This window comes from Ciconia boyciana, chromosome 26, assembly GCF_034638445.1.
Source record: "Ciconia boyciana chromosome 26, ASM3463844v1, whole genome shotgun sequence".
Taxonomy (NCBI): domain Eukaryota; kingdom Metazoa; phylum Chordata; class Aves; order Ciconiiformes; family Ciconiidae; genus Ciconia; species Ciconia boyciana.
Window position 1 is genome coordinate 2,276,633 of NC_132959.1, and position 26,187 is coordinate 2,302,819.

Below are 26,187 nucleotides of genomic sequence, written 5' to 3' on the forward strand. Positions count from 1 at the left end.
TCTTTATGCAGCACATCCACATTGTTAGTAAAAGTGGGCTGTATAAAGGAACAGTATTTAATATAAAGGAGCGGTGATTAGTATCAGCCGGAACACAGGGGTACCTCGATGCCAAAATTCAAAGGAAAAAACCGAAACATTACTAATACTGACATGAGTAAAGTAATTAAAGCTTAATTAAGTCAGGATATAGAATCACACACACACATAATAATTCTTCAAATCAAGAACGAATTGTTCCTCAGCGGACTGACCAATTAAAAAAATTATAGGTGACGGGCTACCTATTCTATCAAGTTTTCTTGATTGGAATTTGATTTTCATCAGTCACCTTATCAACATTTTAGTCATAAAGGCAAGTGTCACATCCCGAAAAGAGACCTTGTGTCCAAGAAGCAGCTAGTGGTTCTTTTCATATGCCAAGCCCACCGCTAACCTCGGCAGGAGTCCTGCAAACAAGTAAATTGCTCTACAGCACAGTATCTGAATAAGGAGCACTTCTGATACCTGCAATTTAGAAGTCTTAATCTGCATAGTGTGTAGGTTAGTAAATATTTTAAAGCGTCTTTTCTAGATGAGGAATATCAAGTGGACTTGCCTAAATGGATGATGAGACCACAGAAGAAGTAATTGTCAGGAAGGAACTGGTAATCAGGAAGTTGTCAAACTACACTGCATTATCAACTACCTTGCTGCTATTAAAGGCCCAATCGTGATTTTTTCACTTGAGGAAAAATCTTATGGAAAGATAAATTGAAATTTTCCTCACCCCAAAATAGTTTGCTTTCTCACAGTACACTCTATTAAGCAAGAATCAAACATCAACAAGACTTATTTGTTCCTCTAACTAACAGTTCGAGTGGTATGAAATCAACTTCAATATCAGTGCTTTTGTTTCAAGATAGTGATTTACACTTTAGTACTTTTAATTATTTTTAATTGCATATTGCGAAGTCATTTCCTCCAATTACAGGAAAGCATTTCGCATAATGTCTACTGCCTTTCTCCTTCCATTTAAAAGTTGGCAATAGCTTAGGAAAGTCCTGGTTAATTCTTGTCAAAGTAGTGAATAAGTGTAGTTCCTTTAAAATATATATATTATACACACAGGGATATATAGATTTTTAAAAAAAATATGTGTGTATAAAATAAAAGGTTTTCATAAGCACTTGCAACCGAACAGGTACCCGACTTTCTCTAAATCATCAGAGAATGGACTCCTAATTCTCCTCTGATGGATTCTGTAAACTCTGCACAGCGTTCAAGGGCTCAAAGGTGAGGTCAGTGATAGAACAGCCAAAACCAGAGCCAATTTCAAACGATTAAGAAAACTTCCTCAAAGAGACTGAAGGCAGAGGTGTGGTGAAACCAACAACAAAGTGTTTGGAGAGATGTGGCAAAGGAGAGGTGGCTGTAGTTCTGGAATTCTGGGAGCTCCTGGAGCCTCCTCAACTGTTTTAAACAGAGGGCTCAAAATGGTGGAGAGGTGCAAGCAAGCCATGACAGCCCGATTATCTCCATCTTGTCACACAGCTGTGGTCCTGTGCCGTAAAAGCTTGAAAGAACTTGTGGCATATATAAGGCTCTGGACCTGAGCCATGGAGAACACTGCAAACCGGATCAGGCCACAGGAGGTAAAGGTCAGTTAGTTGGCACAAAATGGTAGGAAAGGCGCAAATCTGACAGCAATTTTGTAAGAGGCTCTTGGGAAACAGGCGATGCTTTGAAGGGCCTGTTCCTTCCTGCACCGACTGCTCCGGCCTCTGTCCCCCTCTGCCTTGTATTGAGATCTGTGGCACTGAAACAGAGTTTCACCAGTGTATGGATGGGGTCTGTTTTGTGGGCTGGCCCCCCAAGGATGTTCCATGTCTTTAAATCTTTTCCATAGCTCCATCAAGCTATGACTTTTTAATGCTAAATATTGGGTGTAATCACACCTCCTCTGTACATCCATCCAATACTCTTGCTGCAGTTAATATAGCTCTGAAAGCTTAGATTGTACCTCTTGAAATACTTAAAGCTTTTGGTGTTAAAGGTAAATGCATGTGTTTGGGGCTTGCTTGCTTTGAAGCACAGACTTCTTGAGATTAAAATGTTTTATCTTATGATATAATGAGGGTTATTTCCATCTCAATTGATGTATATCGCCAGGGGTAGTAAGGTTGGTTGTGAGTGAAATCTCTTACGTTAACCTGTTACACAAATTAATAAGAGAAGCTTTCCCTGAGAGAGCCTCTTTGTTTTTTACACAGACATCTGGAGTTACTCCTCATTCAAATCACAGGTCTGAACAGACTAGTTGTACCTTTGTAAGAATGCGGAGGGATGGAAGGAGGAAGAATATTAATATATCCCTGTTCTGAATTTCTGAATAGCTGTAGGCTTAAATTTCTGCATAATTTCTACATTAAGGTTAAGCATTTTCACTACAAAGAAGATTCCAGGAGCATCATACCGTTGAAAAGCAAAAATATTTCCTAGAACAAAGTGAGGAATCATGAAGAAGATAGTACTATGAAACGCCCACTGAGAACAACCATTTATGTTTGGACATTCTTGCTGTGTGTCTTCCACTGCAAGTCTTTTGAAGTGCTTTAGTTGCGACTTTTGCAAATTCCCCAAATTCTCTCTGTCCTTTCTTTAGTACACCTGAATTCTAATGGTATAGAAAATGTACTTTCACTAGGAATCAAACATCAGTTCTATATGCAAGGTTAGTGCAAATCTTGTTTGCTGTGTATAAAGGAAAGAGGTAGTTGAGAAAGAGGGAAGAGTAGATGAGGGAGAATTGGAGAGCAAGACAAGTTCTCTTTACCCCCTGCAAGGAAGGAGCTGCACCGGCCTCTTTGTGAGGGCCAGGGGCAGAGAGGGAGCGGAACCAGGAAGTCCCTGTGGCATAGGCATGTGCTTAAATGTATAGTTAATACTCGTCTAATGGAAAGGGACTTAGTACTCTGTTCTGAAGTGCTAAGAACCTGCTTAAGTCGTTTAGTGACTCTGCCCCTAAATGTTGGAAATTACTCAGCAGCTGGTAGTATTTAGACCAATAGTACTTGTAGTTATTTATCTTTAATCTGTGTAAGTGCTGGCCACACACTTAAAGTTGAAGCAATCGAATTACTTGTGTGCAAATCAGGATAGTTCAGAAATGGCTACGCATAGTTAAGGAAAGTGACAAAATTAAGAAAGTGAAAGCAAATACATTTATTAAAACTCAATTTGCTTCTACAAGCAATTATATTTATCTGGATTTATTATTTAGAAGATAGTTTAGAATGTATGCAAAACCTGCTGTCTCGCAGATGTTTCCAACATGGCGTAATAAAAAAAAAAGGAACCTAAAAGAGCACACAAGGTACAGTCACTCAGCTACAGAATTTTTGCTTCATTTCCCCAACTCTTTGTGATGACTCTTAGCAGCTCCACAAACACCGGTGGCAAATCGGGTAAGTGTCACGGTGGCAGCGCCCAAAGCCAGCCAGTTTTGTTCTGGCTGGAGTGAGTAAATGAAAATCTTGCTTGGACATGCAGAGACAAAGACCGGGTCCAGTGGTCTTGCATGGGTCTAGTGGCAGAAAGCAGCAATAAAACTGACAAAGTTAGAATCACTCAAAACAATGCTAAGAATTGTAGGTTGTAAATTCCCAAATCAGATGCAATTATACCCTGTACTGACGGCTCATCAGTCCAGTCATCGGTGTTGCTAACGAATACATTGCATCATGCGCTGGGGGAAATAACGGCTGTCAAAAAATACGTTGGAAGGGCTGAACTGAAACTTTGTTTTTGTCCCAAGACATTTGAAACTATATCGTGAGTTGTCTCTTATTCTGTGAAAATGCAGGGGGAGGCACGGTGGGGAAATCTCCTTTCTCTTGCTGTGGAGTGACCTCGTCTGGCAGGTGCCTGGAGTGGTGATGGGCTGCCTGGCCCTGGGACCCTGCCCGCAGGTCATGGCGGGTCCCCGGGGCCTGCGATGGAAGCGGTCAGCCCTTAGGCTGCTGGCTGTGGTCCTCCTGTCGTCCTGTGGTTTTGCTGTTCTTGTACGTGTCTCTTTTTCTGTTAATATGCGGGTGCACAGTGCCATGCAGGGCACGGGGAAACGAGGCTCTTGCACCGCTCGTAGAGGCACCTAGATGCTATTGCAATAGCGGTATTAGTTTCTCCTTTGCCACTCAGTGAATAGAGCGCGAGATGGAAGAAAGAGGAAGGGAAAATTGTTAAAAAAACCTGCAGTTCCCTGAAGATGCCCTGACGGTTATTCTTTAACTACGTCTTACTGATTCTGCTTGTAAACTCGGTGGGCTGCAAGCACCGGAGACGGGACGAGGCCCGTGGCTGAGGAAGAACGATCACCAGAGGGCACCGTCTGCACGGCACTCCGGCCGGGGACGGGCGCCGAGTCGGGCCGGGGAGCGAGTCACGAGCTAGTTACCTTTGAGCCGTCTTCTAACTGTAAAGGAGTCAAAGTACCTCCTTAAAATGGCATATTTTGGAAGGTTCTGGACTCATTAACTGCATTCATTTCGTTCAACTTGGTATCGTAAGGATGAAAATGCAGCAAAGTAAGCAGCATGTGCTTCTGTCTGTAATGATGCTTGAAGAACTCAAGGCGATCTAAAAAATTATTCGGTTTCACATAGTAAAATATACATAGTTTCCACAATGCTTTGTCTACAACCCCTGTCTTTACAACATTCAGGAGTTATAAGTAACAGGTAATTATTTTCCCCTCCATTAGGGAACTATGACAGAAGGCTGCATTCTGAAAATATTTATTGCTTCCCGATTCATTTCAGGAGCATTTGTTGGGGATGAAAAGTTACAGACTGACTTCTTAGCATGTTAACGATTTTCAGAGTGCGCAAGCTGGGTGTGATAGATTCTGAAAACTCTGAGCTGGTTAGAGTTGACTTCCAGCGAGATTCTGACAGCTGAGCTCACCAATCTCAGGAATTTTTAATTTTAAAGAATATCGTGTGTCTTCATCTAGTGTCTGATGCAATTAAAGCGCGTAATAGGAAGTGCAGAACGGAACAGCTGTAAGGGTGGGTCTACTTTTTTTAAGCTGGCAGACAAATGGCACTTGGTCCAGTGTCCTCTGTTCTTGCCAGCTGAGAGGTTAGCTACCAGAAAGCACTACTTTAGGGAACAAGTGGGGCAGTGTGCAGTGCCTGAAAGACCTTATTCATCTAACAGCCTGGAGGAGCTTGTACTACATTGTCTGGTATGCGTTAGCTTTGTGAAATTAGTACTCCAAATTTCTTACCAAAAAAAGAAAGTAAGTTTGCCTTCTCTTCTACATTCAGCGTTCTAAATGAACTGTCCAAAAGATTTAGTTGCTGGTCTGTCATGTTTAGGGCTTGCGCACCACTGGGGCCACTGGCACAATATTTTGGGGAATATATTCTTGATAGTCTAGTAAAAATATAATGCTACATCACAATTTGCTCTTAGGTAATCAAAATTCAGCGTACCTGAAAGGGAGAAGGAAGACTCTACTGTAAACAATATCGCTCTTTCTGTTCTCACAGAAAACATTTAAGGTGACCGTATGATACTTCATTTAACCTCTGTACTTCCCAGCCTAAGAAAAAAAAAACCCCTACAAAATACTGTAATTGTTGTACTGCTTTTCAGTTTAACTTGCCCTTGAAAGGACAGAAGCTCTTCTTGGCATCATGCAGGTTATTACTCATGTGCTAGAGGTTTGGGGCTGCTTGCTTTGTAGCACAGTCCTTCTGTATTAAAGGGGACCCCATGAAATTCCCAGGTACCCTTGATGATAAACCCCCCTCTTGGATTAGCACAAGGCTGACCCCATAGGGTGGTCCTGCCTATAACCTGTCCTGCCTGTGTCCTGCACACACTCTGCTCACTGAAGCGACAGTAAATGCAGCAAAATCTGATACTTTTCCCACAGATATCTTTCAAGTTCTTAGTTAATCTTCTGTAAACAGAATTTTCTTTTACTAGTCCAAAAGCTTCATAGCGGTACTTTTCTTTCCAAGGCATTCACTTGTTTTCATTTCCTTTGCCCCCAGCCCCACTTTGTTTCCTGATCTTACGTACATGTAGAAAAATAGACCTGGTCTTGTGGACATTGGTCTGGTGCCTGAGATTCTTGGGTTTGGGGGTTTGTTTGCATTTTTCTTTTCCAAGCCAATATATTCTGGGCTTATCACTGTTTAAAGTTTGTTTATCATGATGTATCTTGCCATCATCCATGAAGGACAATTGTCCTTACCGCATTTTCTGGCCAATGCTCTTCTTACCCTATTACATTTACTAAATATAGAGGATGACTTCCTAAATACACAAGTAATAATAGTAATTAATTACATCCTTTGGGCCAGAGTAACCTCTGTAGGTTGCAATGGAGGATCTGGTCCTATAGCTAACTGCTTTATGTTTCTCTAATTACATAAGGCAGCTGTACTCTCAACAGATTCAGTCACTGGTGTATCTCTACCTGCCACGGAGTCTCCCCAGGAGACGTATAGCCACTTTCCTACCATCTTCTTTCCAAGCTTTCTGGTGCAGGAGCTAATTATTGGGAAAATGGAGCTGTGGCTGGAGTAACATTGTACCATAGTAATTGTAGCAATTCCTAATCTGCCATTGCTCTAAATTAGACAGGAGCCAGTCCCCATGGCACAACACAGCTGCAGCTCAGAATCTGGGCCATAATGCGCATGCTAAAATAAGATAATCAAATCTTACGCTTAGGGACTGCTGGTTCCTGGGAGGTATTTCTCCTCTCCCGTGTCTGTGAACAGCATTACAAAAAATAATGCATCTAGCGAGCTGTGTGTTACTTGGGAGCATTAAGCAATAACTGATTCTGGAAGCAGGATGCTAGACTAGATGCTGAATGATAACTGAATGCAATTATGAGAATTTTTCTCTGTATCGAAAGGGATATCACGTACTGATCTCTAACACAACTAAAGCGATAAGGTTAATTATTGGCCTCTGTCGAGAGCTGCCACATGCTGAGTTATCAGTCTGTCTTTCTGGGTAGCTGGGGTTTTGGGCGTCAACACCATTTTCTGTCATACCTGGGAGTTTCTTGGCAGCTTCTTATTCTCCCCCCAGTCAGGACTTACGATGCTTATTTAATGAACTCTAATCAAATCCCGGTTTGGGGTTGTATGGCTGCAGGCCATAGCTAGTTTGTTCTCTTTTCTCCTGCGTTGTCATTGAGTTTACTTGCTTTCTCACACAGTCCTGACCCTAGGACAGTGGCATTTGTACAAGTACAAGAATAACAAAGTGTTTGTGCAACAAAGGAGCACGCAAACAGAATCCCAACAACTGGGTCAAAAAGGGTTCGGTTGAGTGGATGTGATGAACTTCTTGTAGAATCCTGTACAACTGCACCATGTCTCAAACCGCCTGTCACCCCTCTCTTCCTCCTCCTCCTCCTCCTCCTCCTCCTCCTCCCCTCTTCTCCCATAGCTTTCATGTTTACTGGGGATGCAAAAACATGGCTGTGTGAACAACCAGAAATGGTTGCAGTTGTAGCCAACAGCTACAAAACTTTTGTTAGTGTAAAGTTGAGGTCCACAAATATACCAATTCCTTCAAGTTCAAGGCTGTATTTAGCACAAATCCAGCAGTGCCAACAGTTCTCTCAGCAGTCTGTGACCGTAAACAAACACATTTTCATTCACTGTATCTTTAAGAGCAGCAAACATACTCTGGAGATACTCAGCCACTTGGTGTGGCCTGTGCATCCCCAGCCCTACGTCCCTTGTGAACAGGAAGAAACATTTTTCAGGAGGTGTCCTTGAATCCGGCTCTTCCTTTCTGCTTTGTCCGCTGGCGTCCAGATTTAATTAATTTTCCAGGCATGTCGCAAAGTCCATCTGTTTTCCATGGGCTTTTGGGACAGTGGCATATCAAAACGAGTGTTGCCAGCTTTCACAATTGTGTTACGAATATTGTACTAATACATCTTAAAATCACAGCACCTGCAGTCATGTGAATGTAGGATAATTTTCCCTACCGTTTAAGAAACGCATCCATCAAACCCCTTTAAACTTTAAAGGAAAGCATGATTCCAGGGAATTCTTAATGCACAAGAGGCAAAAAGCATTCTGACAAAATAATAAGACTTCTTTTTAAACCTCGTATTTTCATTGGAACCTGGCTTATGATTTTTGAACTTTTAAGGCTGGCGATACTGCTAGAAATTTGAAATCCTAAAGTCTTAGTAGGTTTGGGTTTACTTTCTACGGAATAATTTTGATAATTAAAGTTACTACATAGATGTAATAGGTATTTTTAATTACACAAGGCCTTTGTAGTGCACGATAGCACTGGATAAATGCAAATGGGTGCATTACCCTGGATGGAGTGTCAAAGATGATAAAAACGTAACTGAGAACTGCCAGACCATCATCAACATCTCTGCTTTCCACTTACTCCCCAACACTGTTATTTCACTCTGCTGCGTATCTTCATTGTATCTGAGTGGGTTTCCTGTGGGTTCAGCAGCAGAAGCAAAGCTTGGCACATCGCAACATTTATCACTCAGTAAAACTGGTCAAAATCCATTCTGGATTTTGAGGCACTGCCATCATTTTGTTATTATTGAAGAATGTGAAATTTACTGAATGCTTTCCAACCAGTTAAGAAAGATTGTTCCTGTCCGGAGGAGCTCCCAATAGTAAGAGTATAATGGCTTTTGCCAAAGCGCTTCCCTGTTCTCCCTGCTTCTGGGCAGGGAGGAGGTGCAGTTGGAGGTGGCTGCTGCTCACTTTGGTCAGACCTCGGGAAGCAGCGGTGTTTTGACCCCACACAAGACACAAAGTATGTAGACACCTGTGAACAGGTGACTTTCAAACTTACATTAAAAGCAAACACTTTAAAGAAAACCTGTTTAATGGAAAGCAGAAAATCACCTGTTCACAGTACTGGAATTGTTATTTTTGTGTATTTCCATGATCGTTATTAAGATATTCCCAAAATCAAGGTTCCCTATACCAACAGGAGAGGCTGCCTCACTCGATGACAGTCCTAGCTGGGCCTAGGAAATGCAAAAGACAGAACGAAAAACAGAAAGGAGAGAGGAAAGCGGAAGTAGATGAGGAAAACTCTTCTAACTGTCTAAGCATGTTTATTTGATGGTGTGTGGGTTATTTCATTTTGGGAGTAACAGATAAACAGTTCAGTGCAGACCAACAAGTATACTGCAAGACAGTAGCACCCCAGCATCCCCAAAGTATTTCAGTATATTTGATAGGGGAGCTCTAGAAAACACGTGAAAGTTCAGATATTTACTGACTGCTAAGTTGAGTTAAACGGGAAAATGATAGGTTAAAAACAGCGAGTGGAAGTGACAATTGCAACATGAGTGTTGCCACACGCGTTCGTGTACACCCTTTGGTGTCTTGTGAATAGGCTTTCCATTTCAGTTAATACAGTCAGGCATTTTCATAATAAGATTCCAGGCCTGAAGTCATGCTGCAACCATTTCCTTTGGCCCCTGATGTTTTTACACAATGGACTGACTGCATGTATTCCTGGTTTTGTGTGGAAGGACAATGGAAAATGGACCACCTTGGGATGTTAGCACAGTGCTGCAATACCATCACTGTCTTCTGCAATCTCTCTGATGAGTATATGAACTCTAAATAACATCACAGACCACCCTTTTTTATACCAGCCTTTGGAACTGAGGAATGTATGTACTGGGCATGACATTCAGTTCTGCACGTGCTGTTTAAAAATGCTGAATAAAAGGAAGTCAGAAGTTGCAAAGTTTCTCTTTATTATAATTTTCTAATATTTTTAGCCTCCTTTTGTTCTTCAGAGAGAGATGGTATTCTAGAGCATTTTGTTTGTAAGAACAGTATGTATAATTGAATTTATCTAAGCCCAGATTGTTTGCAAATATTTGCAATAAGACTTTGAGCATGCCCTGCAGGTAGACAGGGCTGGCTCGGCCTGTGCTAAGATCAACGCTGAACAGAACAGAATAGGAGAGAAACCCTTGGAGTGAGGTGTTTGGGGCCAGCTGAATGTCACCTCTGCTGCACTGGACTGTGTGGACTTACCTTACGCAGGTGTCGTTTGCAATACTTCTGTTTTTGTGGTGTAAGCACACTGTCGTAAAACATTCAAATACCTCATTAAAAAGAAAATTTGGAAAAGGAGAAGAAAAAATGGAGCGATACAAAAATGCCTATCTCAATACTTAAAATCAATACTGTTAAATATAGTCGCTTAGACCTTAGAATCGGTATAGCTAGCATGTATTTTAACTTAAAAGCCTGTCTTGGAGCTGCAGCCAGGGCATACCTAATACAAAACAGCTGGAAGTATGATACCATCATAAGAGGGCAGAGCAAGACAACTTTTCATTCACCTCCCAGTAAACTTCATGCAGGAAGGGCAGAGTAAATCAGGTGGGTGGCAAAGTTTTCCACTCTAAAATACATGCATCTAGCTCCCCCAGAAGGCAAAGGATGGGCTTCAGACTGAGCAAGTTTTTAGTCTGAAATAACTTTGCCTACTGCGCTCTAACAAGCAGTTGGACCACCGCAACATTACTCTGCTCTCAGTCACTTCATCCAAAACCCTGAAAGCATCACGCGGGGGGAAGTGTATCATCAGGGTAGCTTGGGCTTTCAGCTCGGCACAATGCTGCGTTTGTGAAACCTGCTTCGGTTGGGACGGGAGGGTGAGTAGTGAAACCAGAGAGCTGGCTGGGTGTCCCGCCATTAGTAACATCTGACACGGGAAAGTTTACAACACGCTAGTCCTGACCGAGCTGAGCTGTGGCTACCAGACTTGCCCCAGAGCGGCTGCTCGCTAATAAGGCAATGGCATGCATTCCAGTGACTCTGCTGGGCTGGGAGCACTCCATACTTAGTAACAATCCATGATAGAAGTGACAGTGAGACCAGTTTGTTTTCAGCTCTCCTTTATCTCACAGAACATTCTTCAAGGGTCTTGTTCCTGCGTGTGTTGTCACAAATGATGTTGTGTGTGCTGCTTTTAGAAGGGCTCTTCCTACTTTTCTTAGACATCTCTCAGCTTTTTTTCATATCTGATCCATTTGTTCTGGAGGCACCATCAGCTTCTTTAGGGACCAAGGAAAATAGTTTAGTGATTTAGGTATGAACCTTGGACATGTGAAACACAGATTCAGTTTCCATGAACTCTCGTCCTCTATAACAGACGGCATGGAGGATTGAATGCAGGATGCACCAGATTATTTCCCCCTAGGTGAGACGTCTTTAATCCAAGGCTCCCTCTAATACCAGTGGAGGTCTGTTGACCCTTCTGTTTTGACTGAACCATAATCAGTCACTATGACAAATTCTTATTTGCTCTGTGTTACTGCAGTGCTTGGGCCCTGTGGCTGTAAACCAGATCCTTTTTGGGCAGCATCGTACAGACACAGAATGAAAAGTCTTGATGTAAGTATAACAGAAGAGGCAACATGTAGAGGCAGACATATCATCATCAGGGAACTGAAAATAAATGCTGAGATCGGCTGGTTAACCAGAAATATTGGTATATTATCAGTTTAACGATAACCAATTTCTTTGGAGGCATCATAGCAAAAGAGGGTAATATGACTGTGATACAATCTAATTATATCTGATTTTTTTTGTTTGAAAGATGATACCAAAACTACCATTTGGACACAAAGATTGAATGAATGAAGAATTAATCAAATCAAATGAATGCAAAATGAAAAGGAATTTTATTTTTTAAAAATGAGTCAAAAAGAACAAGTCAAAATTGAGGAAATGGAAATGCTTTGGCTCAGCATTTCTGGCAGCATCCCACAAATGACCAAAAAAAGAGAAGGCAAACTTGCCAGAAGAGAGGACAGGAACTGTAACAGAAAGGGGAGGAAACAACATACCTACATTGCAACACGCAAGAACTGATTAAAACTATGCAAACATATTTAAAAATGAGAAATCCAGCACAAAAGGATATAATGACAAGGGGTACACTGTGGGATGTAAAATGCTCTATAGAAGTTATGGCTCACTAGGACTATTAAGAGCACGTAGGTAGGAAAGTAAAAAGCAATTTTGTTAAGTATAGGAAGAAATCAAAGACAGAAAATGCAGGAAATCAGTGGTCTGAATCTGACGGAACACGGTGTTTTTATGTCTGTTCTTACACTAGGTACCATGGAAATTTTCATGATTGCAAGCACAGTGAAGCCTTGGTTTGACGTCTCATTCAAAACATTTGACCGTGATGATCTCTTGTTTTCTTGCCAGAGTAAATGGCTTTCTTCCCTAACTGTAACATGCTGTCCCCAGACCTATTCTTCCCTATTAGAGTTGTTGAGCACTATTGAGCTAATGATCATCTTTTATTTCTGTGCTGGATGTTGAATTCTGATTAAATTCTTGTTTCTACAATGCTCATTTACAAATGGCTAAAATTACAGTCTTGTTCATTTCAGTGAGTCTTATTTCAAGGAGCAGAAGCCAAAGCCTTTTGCGATTAGGTCCCATGACAATAACATGCTGCTGGCAGGGAAACCCCTCTGCTGGTTTAATGTCACTAACACTGTGCCATAGGTAAGGTGCACTTGTCTCACTATCAAGAAAGAAAACTCCAGATTGTTTAGAGGGCACGGCTTCTACTTTGGTGTCTGCTGTGGTATGTGGGCAATGGCAAATGTCAAATTTTAAATCCAGTACCTTGCTTTTTACCATGCTAGGACAAATAATTTTTCGCTAAAGTCTAGTTTGCAATTGAATGAGACTAGGACACCAGTCAGTCCAGTACTGTTTAGCTCCTGATAGAAGAATAAAATACAGAGCCAATTTTGACACTTGCTGTGATCAGTTAATACGCTGAAGCATGAAATTTGATTACCCTTCTCTTAAAAGGCATAACAGCAGATGTTATTAGTGGTCATAAAATTATTCAACCTTTAAAAATACCACAGCACAGTATTTGACTCTGTGATACCTCCCAGATCAGAAAGAAGAGAAAAACATACTAAGATTTCACATTAAACTATTGTTTTTTATTATTCAATCCTGTCAGGTGAAGGGATGCACATACACTGTAATTGCAATGCGAGAATTGTACTGCTGCTTGCCTTTCTGCAGAGCACTAAAATTAAAACTCTCAACATGTAGGAAAGAAAGGTTAGTATCATTCTAAAGGAGTTGAGCTGAAAGCTCTTATTCATGTCCTCACAGCTGGACAGTGACAAAACCTAGAAAACAAGTCAAAACTCCTGATTCACATAAAGCAAGCATGACAAAGCAAAGTAATTTAAAGATAACACAGCTGTAACGTTGGTGAATCCAGACATTAAAAAATCATCATTAAGGCCAATAAAAGCATAACACTGGTGCTCAGAAACATAAAATATTAAATTTCCTTCTTACTTTTTGAGTAAGCACAATGACATTGTTTTAAAATGTTTACTCTGTAGTTCTAGAACCTGGGATTTTTTTTCCTAAATAACATTATTCTAGCTGTTGCAGATTTCCCACTAAAAATTGCGAGACTTCAGATAATACTAACAACATATCAGGGGCGTAGATGAGAAGGAATCCAGCTTTCCTGATTAATTCCTGATCCCTAATGCTGCCTCCCAAGAAACTGTATCTTTTCTCTCCTTTGACTTGATTTTTAGAAACCTGGAAGGAAAACTCCAGAAGGAGTAGCCCTTCCATTTCCTTCTGGTATCATTTTCCTACATCTCCAGTAATATAAATAATCTTGTAAGTGATATAAAACATTTCCAAAAAACATACGTTGAAAGCATGAAGCACTCAAGATCCTCTGCCCAAACAAACTCCTTCCTTCCCTCATTCTCCACATTTTGGTGAGCACTCAGGCAGCCTCGTCATTTGGATAATTAGAGGGTGCCAGATGGCTGTAAATATGTTCACAATCCTTCTTATCCAGTTCCCTTCTATCTGGCACCCTCATTGCTCTACCCTGTAGCAAGCACCTGGTCTGTTCCAATTTGAAGAGCCTCCCTTTGACTCTCTTGATCTAAATTGGCACCTCTAGTTTTTATTTTCCCTTTAAATGAAATGGGAAGTTCTTTGGGACTGTTTTGTGCCAGGTAATACTTCCTCACAATCACTTTTCACCATTGGTTAATTAATAACGTGCCCCCTCCTGTCCCGTGGCCATTCCTATATATAAGCATCAACTTCCTTTACGCGGGAAATACTGTCATTGAGCATATGAAGATACAGATCACCTGCAGTGAATCACAAGGGCATAGCAGCTTCTTCCTATTTTGAGAACAGAGATCTCATGCTCGCCCTTTGCATAGGGGTAAATGGCACACAGGAGGTGATTCATCCCAAGTCATGCACTGAGGAACTGGCCGAGTCAGCATTTGAACAACAGTTCTGGCTTAAATGCACTGGTCCCTCTCTTCCTTGCCTCTGCTCCTCAGGGTCACTGAATTGCACTTTTGTATTGGAAGGTAACTCTGATCCTATTATTTCGTAGCTCAGGACTGCCCGAGTCTTGGGGCTTAAGCCCATAAGATGACTTCCCATTTATTCTTCCCACATGGCCTGGCCTGGATCATTCACACTTTACAGCCCTGTGCTGGTGCTTCTCTTCCATTCTGTAGCTTTGTAAGAGATCGCCAGTGGATATTGGGGTCTCTCATATAGGGATAGAAGACATCTGAGAGGCCTGCATTATCCCTGTGTTATCGCAAGGAGCCAAACTCACCGTTTTGACAGGTCAGCTGGTCCTAGTATCACTTTCTGCAGTTGTCATCCCATTGCATCGTAGGATGTTTCAATGCAAAGTTCAGGCTACGCAGAGCCAACTTTCGATGCACGCTACCTCTGCCCTTGAAGGGGCCCCAAGACTCCGGGTGGCCCTGTGGAAGCTGGATCAGGAGCAAGCCCATCTGTGGACTGTAGGTCACAACAGCCACCTTGATCAACCAAGCCAGAGGGGGTTTGAACCAGCAGAGTGGGGCCTGCACCGGGCAGAGGAGAGGCTGGTGCTATGCAGCTGCCTACCCTACAGCTTGGGAGGCCAGAGCCAAGCTTAGCCCTGGAAACCAGTTCAGGGTGGGCTTCCAAGGAAGCAGAACTGGTAGCCATGAAACACGGGGGCCTGCTGCCTCGCACCTCATACTGCCCCACTTGTACTGCATTTCCTAGAGCTAGCCTTGATGCTGCATGCCTGTGGCGTAAGCACAAACCTGTTCATGTGCTATTTCACACACTCCATTGAACAGAAACTTTAGTAGGCAGATATTTATTCAGGTTCAGCTGAAATTACAAGAATTTCTGTATGATGAGAGTTTCATATGACCAAGTATCTTCTGTTTTGCCTCTGAATTCGTGAAGATTGGTCTTAAAACCAAACAATTATACTGTCATTTAACATAGGCAATTTTTCTTTGTAATGGAAACATTTCTAAACTGCTAAGCAGTAAGAAAAGGACAGAGAACTGTATAGAAGGCACTGTAAAAGGGGAAGTTGTTTTTAAGGCATCTTAAAATACAGACAGCGACGTTTCTAAAACTAAAGAATAAACAAGGTCACAAGCTGTCTGAGAGTCTGAGGAAAGCTACAACAGCAAAAACTTTTGGGTCACTCGAAGGGTGACTGGACTGCCAGAGGAAAACCATTGAGAGATGACACATATATTTTTTCAGATTTTCAAATGCATCCGCTTGAGCTATCACCCACATTTTGTATAACAAGGCATTATCAACTCTCTTCTGTGCAGCAGATGCCCCAGTTTGCTGAAGTGTGGGAGACGTTGGCCCTTGCTCTCCAATGTGCTTGGTTCCACCTCTAGTATGCTGGAGTCCATTTGGTTGTTTTAAAGAGTTCAAGTCTAATCCTGTCCATAGGAGCTTGTGACCACCTTTATGAATGGGCATCCATGGTGCTCCTTCTGCCTAGCTTTTCTAATGGTTCCAAGTAAGACATTCCCCAGCTCTACGACTCAGTTTCCCCCCTAATAAAAGGCCGTCTTTTCTACTTTTTTACTCATAAAAAAGTCAATGTTTAGTCACATAATTAATATGAAAATCCTAGATAAATACAACAATATGCTGAAATCATACTAGGAATTATACTGGTTTGTCTACGTTTTCCCATTCTTTGCCATTTTTTCCAGTAGTCGTGCACTCTACTACTACTACTACTACTACTAGTAGTAGTAGTAGTAGTAGTAGTAGTAATGGTGCTCAGGTGACAGCTACCTGGATCTGCTGTGATGGATTCTTTGGTTCTGTGAAGCAGATTCTAGTTGACAAACATTGTAGAATTACCCATGCACACCAGAAGAGAATACTGTCTTTGGTTAAAAATGTGTATTATAAGAAAATAAGACTTCCACATGAAAAGTGCAAAGGGTCAGATACAGTGTAATGGAGGCCAAAAAAAAAGATGGCCAGGTCAATAGATGCAGGTAAGAGTAACTCTAGAGATATGCCCGTGAAGAAATAAGAAAGCAGGAGTCACAGGAAAGATACACCAGTAATAGCAAACCAGAAGCTGTTTGTAATTAATCCAGGTGTCCACAAAAGTCAGTGTGATGCCAAGATGCACACAGAAGCATTGTGTCATGGAGCAAGCTGCTGAGTCAGGTTCACCTCAAGTCCTCTTCCTGTTCCAGCTGATCATGTCTTTCTTTTTTGTTCCTGTCCTGGGAAGCAAAGATTGGTGTTCCTGGCTTGGCCCAGGAAATATGACAAATTAGCTAGTTGATCTGGTCGCTGAATCCCAGTCACACATCACTTTGCTAAAGAGAGACAGCATCTGTCCTTCACCCGTGTATGATGTGCTGCGTGGTATTGAAAAGCTGCCTGGTTTCATTCCCAAAGTGGCTGCAATCCCTGCAGTGATCAATAAGCAGAGTTTATACCTGATGACAGATCTCTGTTCAAGACTAAATTTCTAGAGAGATTAACTTTACTATTACATAATAGATGAGGAGGCTGCTGCTACAAACCATTATTTTCCTGATGGCATACGGTCAGATATATCTGTGATTTTGCCTCTCGTTGACTAGCTGGTAGGTTAACTCTTCACTGAAAGTAGGGAGGAAGCAGATGGCAGAAGGCAAATTTACTTAGCTTACTTGAACAAGGAGACAGATAAACTGATTTTCCTAATGATATATTTGACATACAGAGGCCAAATGTTATTTTTATGAGCCAGGCTTCTTGTTTATAGACCTTTACCATTTTGCTTTCCTGACAACAGACATAGGAAAAAAAGTGACCCTGTGACCTATAAAGGACCAGAAAGCAAGCAGCCAAGAGTAGGCATTCAAACATGCTTTGCCATGGTTTGAATGCATGATTTTGAATGCCATCTCATGATTTCTGGGAAGCGTGACTCCAGATTGGACTGCAAAAAAGGTAGACAGCGCTGAGATTATATATAGCAGCAAGTGGGTTGAAAGGAAGAACACTTGGCTCACAGGAAGTGGGAGGCTGTTCTGAAGAAATCTAGTGACTTGCTTATGTTGCAGCATAAACAGTAATGAAACAAGGCTTGCCTCCCAGTTGCTGGCTCTAACCTTTAAGCAATGCTACTTCTCCATCTCATACATTCAGGCTCTCTGAACATTCAGCATCGCGAGTATTTTCCTCCCTGCTGAGACTTGTTTGGGTATTAGGCACTAAAGAAGTACTGGTGAGATCTTGGCAGAGATGAAGGAAAGCCCCGGCCACTGGCCTGCTAGGGTTAGGTTTGGGGTACTCTCTTTGATTCCTTGCTCTCTGCTCTTCTTCCCTACTCACATACAAAGATCCGTCCCTTGGGGAGCAAGCTAACTTGCCAAGCACCGAGACATGCAGGATCCTACATGTTCCAGAGGGCTGAGGCCAACCCGAAGCACACAGTCTGCCCCGAAGGCAGGGGCAGCTGCAGGACTACTCTTAGCATGGAGTAATGTCTATCCATGAGTATCCTATTCTAAAGAGGGGATCCAACAATCCACACTAAAAATTATGAAGCTAGGGAACCAGATGCAACCAAAATTACGCATGTGCTTAAGGATCAGCAGCTTAATGAGGAAAAGAAGATACTGTTGGTTATAAAACTGTCCTTCCTTTTAACGTTAGCCACAGGACTTCAGCTGGTGATGAAAAGCTTTTGAATTAAAATCATGACTTCCTCAGCCCATTATGAATACTGAGAACATAGAGGGATCTGGCAGAGCCATCTGCTCATGAATTGGAACTCCTGGTTGGGAAAAGATGAAGTACCACCTTTCCCTGAAGCACCTCTCAGCTGAGAGATTGTCTAGCTGTCTCTGCTGTTGCAGTTTCCCCATCCCACTGGATCTAAGATGTCTGATCTGACGGCCAATGGGAGTATCTTTAGGGTGATGCTATATGATCACATGGCTGTCAAGAACAGGAGGACCATTATGCAAATTCCCAAGTTCTCCGCTGTGTCTGCCTCACCACCTGTCTCAGAGGTGTGTTTATTGCGTCCCTCATGCCACAGTATCTCAGCACCCCACAAGCTGCCCCATGAGGCATCTCAAGGCAAGTCACCATCCTATGGCTTGTACTCACAGCACCCATCGTCACCATCGTGCTGATTTTCTTCCAGTCAGTCAGGACCCCTTGCTGGTTCTCGTAGGCTTGTGAGGTTGGCAGGCACAGAGCACAAGGTGAGCAGATTTTTGAAGAAAAATGTTAAAGATAGTACTCTTTAGGCTCTCCATGGATGGAGAGAATCATTCTGCCACCTAATAGCCAAAGGCTGCCTGCATCCTTCAGAATAATAATTCCCTTCTAGGGCATTTGCATTTTTCCTCTTTGGGTAGTTATGCTATGTGTTTGCCATGACTAAGTCCATCTGTTGAGAGTTAGTCCTTTAAATAATTATGTCCACATCTCTGCTGGATAGTTCCAATTAATGCCAATCCTTTGCATACTGTTCTATATCAGACTGTAAGCCACTAATTCTTACAGCTCTGAATAATACCCTCTGTCTGCCTGTCATGCATGTATGAACTCTTTATTCTAACCACAGAGCTATGAAATGTCTCCTTTCTGTCAGCCTGAAGGGAAGGTTTTTGGAAGAAGTAGTAATCATTCATATGCATAACTCCCAAGCCACTAGTGTCATGAGGGTCTGATCTCCAGCACTTTGAACTCTGGCTTGTCTGACCTCTCCCAAACATGAAGAAAAGTTATAAAGTTTTTTTTTAAAAAAAACTGTCTTCCCTCTGAGCAGGGAAGAGTTGTTTCAAAACAGAGCAAAATGGAGCAAAAGTGTTGTTTAAAAAATTAAAAATTAATGCAGTGGAAGGCTCACTATAGTTTTCAGTCCCTCAGGGACATTTTATAAAGTCAAACAAAATAGATATGTCTGAAAATACAGCAGATGATTTGCCATTCTTTTGCCATGCTGACAGAAACATTTCCAAAAAGTACAACTCACAGCTACAAGTTTCAACCTTTTCTGTACCGGATGTCATGTTAAACAGCAGAAGTGTCAAAACACCACCTCTGACCTCACGCGAAGGGAAGGAATCCTAGTGCTGGTGTGGAGGGATGCTCTGAGACTCATTAGTAACTCCCATAAAGAGCTCTTCTAGTTAACAGCCTGTGCCTTGAAAATGAACATGTCGTGCATTGACTGCTTCTTGATCAATCCCACCTCATCCTTTTATAGGTGGATGAGGGATTATTATCTTCATACAGACAGGGGAAACTGGGACACGGAGATCAAGTTGCTTGGGCAAAGTTGCCAAGGAATTAATAACGGAGAAGCTGCCGGCTCTGAGCTGTGTTCCTGGAGCTTGGTTTCACCCCAGTGGACCGGAAGCATTTTTGAAATGCCGACTGCTTCGTGCTGAATGCTCGCTGCACAATTCACACCATGCATTCTAGTTCCTGAAAACAAACACTTGATGGCAGGAGCCAGGCTTCCAGGCTTGTCAATACATCTCTTACGACAGTTTCCACTAGCGCTTTTAGTGTCTGCTATTCCCGAATCACTTGGGGATATATATATATATATATAAAGGTATACATATAAAATATATGTATACATATATGTGTATATCTATCTGTTTTTTCATCAGTTTGCTTTCCTTAATATCATCTTTTATCCCAGCTGCCATTTCCTGGCGGTCAGAGGAGAACCACTTTGGCTTGTGCTCCAAAACAAATTTGGAAAGGAGGTGCAGAAAACTCAGGATTCTCCCGGATCCCCTCCAGGGAATAAAGGAAGAGAAGGAAACTGAGAAAGGGAAGAGTGGGGAAAAGGGGAGTCTGTCAGACATGTGACCTGGATATCAAGCATCCAGAAGTCAAAACCAAAGGCCGGGAGCTGCCCACAGCTGGCCTCAGCTTCCTGCGATCCTCGGCTTCCACCAACATTCTGACAGGACAGGTGTCTCCTGGAGCTTTGGCACCTGGAGATGGCCAAAGGTGACGTTAGCAGAGTGAGGGACTCGGTGCTCAGTGGTGTTGCCCCTGCAGTTCTGCTGCCTCTTTGCCTTTGCCTGGGGGTTCCCCTCTGCCCACCCAGCACCTCCTGTGACACAGGAGGGAAGTTCAAAACCAGCAAAACCTTAGGCAGGACCCAGGCGGCCCGAGGGGATGGGAACGGGGACAGAGACGGGGACATGGGCTGGAAGTGTCTGCTTGCTGGGGAGAGAGAAATCTGCTAGCATCTGCTCAGGAGGATTTGGGGAGAAATATGGTTACGTGCTTGTTCACCCCTTGTTGGCAGACAACAGCCATCAACCGATCTGAACGCCAGGATTTACATGTTGCACAGCGATTGGTGAGAGCGCTGCGCCCTGGTTATGCAAATGGGTGAACGTGGCCAACTCGAGAGACGGTACGTGAAGGGCGTGGAGCTGTCGGCAAAGTGACAGGGTGGCTGCAAGGCCACCACCAGTGGCACAGCCAACGGGAGCAGGCAGTTTGGCCAGGGATGCTCAGCGGTTGTGAACTGATGACATTCAGTACAGGCAAACGGAGGACTGTCCCAACCAGTAACACAGCACTGTGTGATGATGTACTGCTGCTGGACTGATTTCCCGAAGATGAAGGAAACTGTGAGTCAAAGCTGAGAGGAAAAGATTTCACACGGAAAGACACAAATTAATGTGGATGAGTCTGTAAAAAGACTGCATTAAGTTGCCAAAGAGCCATAATTCCTCCTTCAAGAGAGTCCATCTGGCACAGACTCGGTGCAAAGACAGCAATTAGAACCAAAAAGCAATAGGTAACAAAGAGAAATGAGGATATGGAGGGACTGAGAGCAATTAATATGAGTTAGTTTTATGAAGCGCATGAAATACAGAAGGAAAAAAGGCAGCTTAAGACAGAAATTCCTGGCTGTCAGTTTTAAGGATAAAATAAGGTATATTTAAAATTGTATTTAGAGAAAAGAAATCCTAGTAACAATCCAGGACTTTTAATAGATGGAGACACTAACACTGTTCGTAATTATGCAGAAAAAGCCTGACATTTTTAATAAATATTTCTCATTGGAGTTCAGAAAGAATTAAGAATGATGTGCCAGAATCATACAATGATGATGCGCTACTTTCCAGTCAATTAGTAACAGATAACAGCAAGTAGGAAAAATTGTTTAAAACAGCCAGTCTACAAAGCTTACACAAAGTATCCTCAAAGAGCTAATTGAGGAGACCTTTGGCCAGCTCATAGTAACTGTTAAATTTGTGGAAATTTTTAGAATGAAAAATACCTGTTCTGCCCTAGTATTCAAACAAGATTGAGTGGAATAACCCAGGCTAGGCAAGCAGTCAGTCTTCAAAGGAACCGGCGTGTGCAAAGTGAGTGACTCTCTCATATGTTAAGTCCTTGTAAAAAAGTGTGAGGTCTGTGCGGTTGTTTGGTGACCCCCCGGCCGGCTCGCCCATCTCCAGTAGGGCCCTGCCGTCCTTAACCACTGGAGAGTCCCTGCAGTACTGACAGCATATTGAGGCAGCGGAAACTCCTAAACCTGGGGACCAAGAATGTGGCAAGATTTATGATTCATAACAGCAATTCCACCAGTGATAGGAATGTTTCTGCTTTGGGTTCTGAGCCAGTCTCTATACAGTGTCAACAAGGTGGCCAAATTTGGGAAGCAGTCTCTCACGCTTTCCTCTAAAGCATCTAGTCCTGGTCTGTTTTGGATATAAGACACTGAACTAATGGGCTTTGGATCTCATCCAGACTAGCAATTCCTGCATTCCTATTAATTAGCTCTATTACTCGCTCTCAAATGAGGGGTGCTCTGTCTGAGGAGAGCTGAGGCTGCAGAATGACTTCTACCTGCAGAATTAATTCAGCCCAGGCCCATTATAGCTTTAAAAGGGATTAAACATCTTGTGGATGCTCTGGCTGACCGATGGCTCATCTGGAAGATGTAGAGAGACTGCAGGAAGGGGAGATGCCTTAGTGACACCATCACATGACAATCTCCAGAGTCCTCTCTGCTCTCAGTCCACAGTGCAACACCCCCCCCCCATTGTGCAATACACCCAAGAATTTAAGGATAACGGCTCGATCAGATCTGGTTTTAGCTCCCACGGCTGTGTTGAGGTGAAGGATAAAAATGGGTTGTGAACGAGGTTTGGTTTGCCATTACTTATACAGGAGGTTTTCTTTGGTGTCTTCAGACCACGGTGTGGTCACTTGCCTGAAACCAAGGTTTGAGCCTTTTCTTTGCCGTTTAGCGACATTACGCAAATCATCCTCACTTCATACCCCAGAAGTGATATAATCTTAAATTCTCATTATCATTCAAAAGCCTTTTCTAAGCACTGAACTATTTTTTAGAGGCTGGATTTAAAATGATCAGTGATTCTCTTAGCTTTTGTGTTGTTCCTTTCCCGGACACTCAGCTCTTTACAATAGCTGTTCCGTATGGACACACATTATCACTTAACTGCTGTCTGTCTTGGCTGCGAGCTGCTGTATTAAGTTCTGTCTCTGCTCTCTTTCTTTTGCATGGCAGACACTGCATAAAAATAAATAGGACTGTGCAGCATTTTTCCTAGATGGAGAAAGGAACCTGCCTGCATTTGCACATAAAAGTATTAGTAAAAATGTGGATCCTATCCCAATCACTGCTGCTTTCAGTCACCTGTGATGTAATGAAACACAAAAAAAACCACTACTAAAAACTGAGCCCAGTAATGGCAGAATAATCAAGAGATTAATTAGTTCTGCTTTGCATATGATACTGTTTCCTTCTTGGTAGCCCAAGCGTAATGGTTACTTGGGAAGACAAATGCCATCACTCCGAATGTCCCCTGTTCCTTCTTCTTCCCCAGCTTTATATACTGAGCATGACGTCATGTGGTATGGAATAGCCCTTTGGTCAGTTTGGATCAACTGTCCTGGCTGTGTCCCCTCCCAGCTTCTTCTGCACCTGGCAGAGCACGGGAAGCTGAAAAGTCCTTGACTAGTGCAGCAACAACTAAAACATCTCTGTATTAGCAACACTGTTTTCAGCAAAAATCCAAAACATAGCCCCATACCAGTCACTATAAAGAAAATTAACCTATCTCAGCTGAAACCAGGACACCCTAATTCAAGAAAGCACTTAAGCCCATGATGAATTAAGCATCTGTTTGAGTATTGTGTTGAACAGGGAGGTTTCCCTGAATGATATATTTTTCTTGAGGTGAAAGATTAGGGATACAAACACCTGTCCAAGGTTTGTGTTAGGAACAAAAGCCCTCTATATGTTGATTAACTGGGATTATTATTAAAAATAAGTTACAATTAATTCATTACAGAATCAAAATTAGGAATTGGCTGTAATAAATCATCCAATCCATCTGACTGGCCTAAGGCAGGATCAGATCTCTAATTAATAATATTTTGTATCATAGTCCCATGTCTTGATTTGGGATCAAGTAGAATCTTGGAAGTCAGAAAGGAGCCTTAAAGAGAGAATACCTTCAAAATAGTAGATTTCTGTGCACTTGGGGCACTAATGGAGATGTTGATGTCACTGAGAGTTTCTGGTAGGATATAGGAAAGAATTCCCAGAGCACAAATGCTAATCATTACTTTGTCAGCTTTTCCTTGCTACTTTCTTTTTAACTCTGGTCTCAAGTATTGATATTTGAAGGCCTTTTCTTCTTTCTCTCTCAGACGTTAATCCCAGGGACAAGAAGTGTCTGATGCTGATTGTTTGTAGGTACAATCCTGAAACTCTTGAATCCACAGCTGCTGGATTTCTGGCTTCCATCGGTCCATATGGTCACAAGAGGGAAGTGCTAAACGAGCCCTTCTCGGGCAGTTTTTGTTAATGGCTCACAGTTGTGCTCCCAGCACTGCTCACATAGGTTCCAAAGAAGGAACCTGCTTGGCTGTACATACCCAGCCATACATCTTTCTGGGCTGAGAGTGTGCAGAAATGGCCAGTTGAAGACCAGAGACCCACATTGCAAGGCACCGTACAACTTATCACAAAAACAAACTCCTTCCTAAAGAGATACAAGCACACACAAATATTCATACATGTATATTCCAGGGATACATTTACATATGATCACTGCACACATGTACATCTGACATATAATAAGACTGAGTTTTTTCCTTTTTTTCTTTTTTTTTTTAGGGAAGTGGGTCTGTTCTTGCTGAGCTTTAATTTGAAAAACTGATTGGAACTTGTTAAGTCAATAATTATTCTTGGGAATGTAGGTCAAACTATTTTCTATTTTTTCCTCTCCCTCTTGGGACTTGGAAGAGGATTTCAATACTCCAGTACTCCAAGGATAGGAACCCATGCTTTCCATTAGTAAGAGACAACTCTCAATAACAAAGCAGAAAGACTTGAGGGATTCAAGATAAATACACTCCTATACGCTTAAGTAGGTTTTCCTATAGAGCAACTTCCCTCAAAGCAGGAAATTTTTAGAAATAAAGCTGTCTTCTCAATACGCTGCAGTTTTCAAAACAGCCTAAGATTTTCACAAAATTTACTGAAAAATGGAGAGTTATGATAAGTGAGAGTGTAAGTGCATTCTGTTCTGTTGAGAGCTTTTCTCCATGGCAGATAGCTGCCCATTTACGTGCACTTAACAGGCAGTAAATCCCTGGCACTTTCTCTGAGCAGGTAGTTTACAGGATCTTGATGTTAATAACCTAGCTGTCAACACCCCCTCGATGATCAATGGAAAGATGGGCATCTCCAGAAGGACGTTTTCTTTCAAAAGTTCAACAGTCCATATCAAACTAATTGCCCCATGGGGGTAAAACTGAGAAGGCACGCAGTTGTGCAAGCAAGCCGCACTGTAGCTCCAGGCCACCCTCTGCTCCCCAGCCTAAATGACTGGGTATTCATCCACAGCTGCTGATACAAGTGTCCAGCAAATAATTCACCCAGCTCCGATAACATAATGGAGCGCATTTGAATCCCATTGATTTCATTCTAAGTGTATTCTGAACATATTATTCAACCATATTTTACCATCACAGTTGGGATATCAGAGGGCATATGGCTTTCCACCTTCTGCAGACCTCCAGAAATAGATCTCGCCTTATCTTTTTAAGGCATTTGCCTTATTAGAGAAAAAAAACCCAACAACTTCTGCAGTTTCCTTCATCGGTAACTCCAAGAAATACTTCTGCACAGCAGGAATTATCAGCTGTATCACAAAACTGTATTTATCCACCCACTTCACCAGCCTGAGAACCCTCTGGAATGAGTCACAATTGTTTATGCTCTGTTCTGGGGCTTGGGGGCTTTTCTTTTTCTTCCCCTTAATGCAGTGGAAGGCTCCAAGACTGGAAACTGCTGGAGAAATACAACTTTATCCGCCAAAATTTTATTCGTGTGAACTGCTTTTGTAAGATATAATACCAGGATGTGGACCACTGCTATTTAAATACCACAGGCCTATTTCTTCTCTATATCAAAGTCCTTTACCTCACTCCAGCAGCGTAAAAGTTGCCTCGAAGTGTGTGTAAATTCTATTTATAGCCACCAAAAGCCTCTTAACAGTCATCTTGTGCTTTACAGAGGCCTTGCAGTAATGCAGAAATTTTGCAGCTGCTCTCTTTATCTGGCCTGTTATGCTTGCTTTGAGTTATTGATTCTGAAGGGCGTTAGCAACCTTTGAAAATAAGACATGGGCCGGACTATTAATTCCACAGAGGGTACAAGTCTGTTACAGCACCAGCTAAGCAGCACTGGCTTCAGCAGTAGCTGTTTTGTGTGGAGATCGTGTGTTTG

General features: G+C 42.3%; 1 long non-coding RNA gene across 2 annotated transcripts in view; it reads left to right on the forward strand.

Annotated features, from left to right (window-relative positions):
* Nucleotides 1-26,187, forward strand: part of LOC140644054 (uncharacterized) — a 45,051-nt gene that overhangs the window by 5,232 nt on the left and 13,632 nt on the right. The window contains exons 4-5 of one of the 2 annotated variants that reach the window (XR_012039727.1): nt 11,359-11,432; nt 12,160-12,312. The exons of the other annotated variant lie outside the window; for it this stretch is intronic. This is a non-coding gene — a long non-coding RNA (uncharacterized lncRNA). Of the gene's footprint in view, nt 1-11,358; nt 11,433-12,159; nt 12,313-26,187 lie in introns of those variants that run through there. 2 annotated transcript variants of the gene reach the window in all.